This window comes from Suricata suricatta, chromosome 10 (assembly GCF_006229205.1).
Source record: "Suricata suricatta isolate VVHF042 chromosome 10, meerkat_22Aug2017_6uvM2_HiC, whole genome shotgun sequence".
NCBI lineage: Eukaryota > Metazoa > Chordata > Mammalia > Carnivora > Herpestidae > Suricata > Suricata suricatta.
This window is the reverse complement of record NC_043709.1, coordinates 15851953-15856327: the sequence shown is the minus strand read 5'-3', so window position 1 is coordinate 15856327 and position 4375 is coordinate 15851953. Positions and strand designations below refer to the sequence as shown.

Sequence of the window (4375 nt, the reverse complement as noted above, 5' to 3'; positions counted from 1 at the left end):
AAAGCCCCTGAGCTTTAGAAAGGAAAAGTGCTCAAGATCATAAGAAAGGTATGGTGAGCCAGAAAGAAAGAAGAAAGTAAGAAAGAAAGAAAAAAGAAAGACAGAAAGAAAGAAAAGAGAAAAAAGAAGGAAGGGAAGGAAGGGAGGAAGGAAGGAAGGAAGATAGATAGATCCAGGACTTTTTCTCCCTTTTTTAGTGTGCTTTCCAGACACCAACTAGAAAAGGATGATTTATCACAGAAGTTTGCTCCTGATGTATTTAGTAATGGGAAGAAACTAGATTTTAAAGCCAGGGAAGGGTAGGAGTGAATCCAAGTTCAAGTACTTCCTAGTCATTTGTGGCTAGTTTCTTAACTTCTCTGAGTCTCAGGTTTTCTATTTATCAAATGGAGAAGACAAAGACCGACATCCTAAGGCTTTTGTGACAATTAACTGAATTGGTATTCCTCAGGCAAGTGAAGAACAGTAGCTGTTTGGTTGCCTTCTCCATAGGGCTTCTGGGTTATAAATGATAGAAACTCAAACTGGCTTGAGCATAAAAGGGAATCTGTTAGGCCACCTGTGTGACTCTGAGTAGACTTTGGTTCAAGGGAAGCTGGTTCTATAGGCCTAAGTGTTATTATTAGAAATTATAGTTTTCTTCTGCATAAGTGACACTCTCAGGCCAGCTCCATGTTGGTGTCACAAAATGGCTGTCAGCAGTTCTGGGCTTCTATCTTACAAGGTTCCAGTCCAGAAAAGAGAAACTTTTTTGTCCCAATATTTTTTTACTTAAGATCCCAGAATTAAGTCACACTGGCCTGACTCTGGTGAAATATAGAATGGAGCAAGTCAGGTGTAGAACAATTCACCATGTCATACAGAAGGTAAGGTTGAGGTCGTATGCCCGTGGGGATTATGGTGAGATAGGATGGAATGAACCTCCAGGAACATGTCGATTGAGAGGGAGTAGGGCTACCTCTCCATGAAACAATCCAAATGTTCTTGAGAGGATAAAGGTGAATGGGCACCAGAGAAGGAAGAACGAGTTTCACTTCCCTTCTTTTGCCTCCTTGTTCCAAGTTTGTCAACACTCAGGAGTATGTTTGTCCTCTCAAAATTGTTAAACAACTTATCTAGGCAAGAAGGAAACAGATAGTACTGAACGTAGTGTCTCTTGGACTGAGTAATTAGACTTTTATGGTTAAGAAAGAAAGAATTGGTCAGAGGAAGTATCCTTTTCTGCTAATTATGCTTTATCTCTCTTTATAAAATCAAAACAGCAAATTATATGAAAATGGACAAATAATGCTTGCAAGTAGGGATAAAAAAATGCCACTCATCATTAAACGTGGGTTGTCACACTCCATAGCACTATGTCCTATTGAGATGTAATATTGCTTGTTGAGACAAACGTTATTTATTAAACATTTACTGTGTGCTAGGCACTGTGATTGAGAGAGGTACTGAGGACAAGCAAGTATGTTAAAAATAGTTTTGAAAGTGATATACCTTAAGATTCAGTAAATGCAAAAGCAGTTATTAAAGCTCAGCCATGTGTTGACCATCTTTTAGGCAGTACAGGAAGTGGAAAGTTAAAAGCCAGAAGAGCATGGTGATTAAGTCCACAAGGCTTTGAAGAGAGATGGCTATGTGCTCAACATTTGGCTTCATCACAGATCCACTGCATGACCTTGGGGAACATGCCATTGAACTCAAATTCCGTAAAATAAGCATAAGACTTGCATTTAGTTTTCAAGGTAATTGTGAAGATTAAAAGTTATAATGTATTTCAAGTTATCTGGCACACAGCACAAAGTAGGTTACAAAATTGTAAGATGTGGAAATTTTTGCATCAATTTTCTACCACCCACCTCGAAGTCCCAACATGCACACATGCGCATGTGCACACCCCCACACCTACGCATGCACGTGCACGTGCCCTTGCGAGCACACACACACCCATGGAACCACTGATGTAATAGAAGCAAGGGCTAAATATATATGCTGTGATATCAGTGGGCCAGAACCTGAAAATAATTTGTAACCTTAGTTGTTTAAGCTCTCTTGTTACCAGCGCATTGGCCTGCAGCTGCTAGCATGGCACACATGTCCACACACAAACCACGCAAAACTATGCAAAACATTTGGGTCCCTGTGTGGTTCATAACTGTGATTCTCACACAGAAATTTGTTTGAAGTGAGGCCAGCCCAACTGCTAACTGTGTGACAAAGAAAGTGAGAAGGGAGCTTTGAAATAGCTTGGTCATGATGGACTAATGGACACATTGGATTTACCCTCCCATGTTAGACAACTAAAGACTTGACAAAACTGTGAAACCATGGCAGTAAATGACACTGGGCAGCCGGCAGCTCAAGACAGTGATTTCTGACAGAAGAGAAATCAATGCTTCCCCAAATTACTGCCTGGAGAAAGGTTCAGGAGGTGTTATATGGAGGAGGAGGAACTGAAACAGAGCCCAGGAGCCACCTCGAGTTGAGGATGGAGCTCAGGGAGGCCAACACAGATGGAATTCTCAACTGAACACTGCATAGTGTGCAGCTGCTCTTTCTTTTTCTTCTTGTTGTGGTTTCTCAAGATGGTAGCTTGGGTAATTGATTTTTAGGTCTTTCTTCTTTTCTAATGTGTGTATTCAGTATATAAACATTTTTCTGAGCACTACTTTTCTCTGCATCTCACAAATTTTGATATATTGAATTTTTATTTAGTTCAAAATATTTTTAAATTCTCTTGAGATTTCTTCTGTGACCTATGGGTTATGTATGTATTTTCCAGAGGACATTTTGTTTAGTTGTATGAATGTCAAATATTTTACATACTTATTTACCATATTTTATGTATCCCATAAAATAAGCACTATTTGAAAATATACTGGAATTCATAACAGAAGTAATGCAAACAATAGATGCTGGAAGCACACCCCATAGGAAATTATTCCCAATGTTATCATCCAATCCTTTTGATAAGAAATGTTTCTAGTGTTCTGGGCCAACTTGATCTTCTCTGAAATGTGTTGTCCACTTGTCTTTCTCAGTCACAGTAGCTATAAATAGTTATTTAAGGGTTTCCTTGTCTAAATTCCCATCACTAAGAACCAATCAATTTGTTCCCTCAGTGTCATCTTTCCTGCTCAACGGAGTCTCCTCCAGATCACAGAGCTTGTGGACACCTTAGACAATCCGATTTTGGTTTGTGCTCGATCAGTAACAGTCCTTTCTGTGATATGAGCTCCATCTTTGCTTCTCACACTCTTCTCCCACAGAAGATTCTGAATAAATACTTTTAGACTTTCTTCCTTTGCATTTCCTCATACTTAAACGTGACCATAACAATGCTCTGATCAGTGTGAGACTGTGTTATTGGCACATGGTGGAGTTTTTTTCTGCAAGCTTACTCCACAGAGACTGAAGGCATGAAGATCTAGTACATTAGAGATCAAGTCTTGATCTTTGGTTTCTAAAATTTTTCTCATTCCATTTATGGATGTAATGGTCATTTTTAATTTGCTCTAATCTTCTTGTGATACCAAGTCTGTTCTATTAGTGATAAAGATATCTGCCAAAGAAGCTTCCCTAGAAGTCTCATTGATAAGGCCATCAGGTTTTTCCTGTGCTAAATGTTTTAATCCATATTTTGAATCCACAAGTGTTATGATCCCAGCAAGATAAATATTAACCCCTAATTCAGCATCAACCCCAAACATAGAAGCCACAACACCAGGATCTGCTAATCGAGTGGTCTCTAATGGTATATAATCAAAATTTTCCTTCTTCTGCATCAAATTCTCATTGGCTCTAAGGCCACCATCCTTTACTGAACAGCAGAGCCAACCGTTTCTAAGTTCTAACCTTTCTTGGTAGAGCTTTCCACCTTGGCTGACAGCTAAGAATTTATCCACTGCACTTCCTTCCTCAAATTTATATAAAATAACTATTCATCTTTTACTATGTTGCTCTGTCTAAATGTAGTTCAGAAGTATTATCTTCTCAGCGCCTAAATACCCTGAGATCTTAGCACCAGTACCAGACTTTTTCTTCATCTCAGTGGGGACCAATTCAAGATAGCCTTCCTCTGCCTGGTCCTCTTCCTCATCCCCAGCTCTGATAGCTTATAACATCCTGGACAACTGTACAGCATGTCTGTCCCTCATGTGAAGAGCTGGGATCCCCATGTGTTATTTAAAAGTGTATTGTTTAATCTCCAAGTATTGTGGAATTTGTCTAGCTATATTTTTGTTACTGATTCTAGTTTAATTCCACTGTGGTCTGAGGACAGATATTGTATGATTTCTATTACACCCCATTTGCTAAGGTGTGTTTAATGGCTCAAAGTGTGGTCTGTTTTGGTGAATGTTCCATGTGAGCTTGAGGATTA

At 39.2% G+C, this 4375-nt stretch overlaps 1 pseudogene; it reads right to left on the bottom strand.

The window, feature by feature from the left end:
* Positions 1–2976: 2976 nt before the first annotated feature.
* On the bottom strand, positions 2977–4118 carry LOC115305078 (annotated as a pseudogene).
* Positions 4119–4375: the final 257 nt, after the last annotated feature.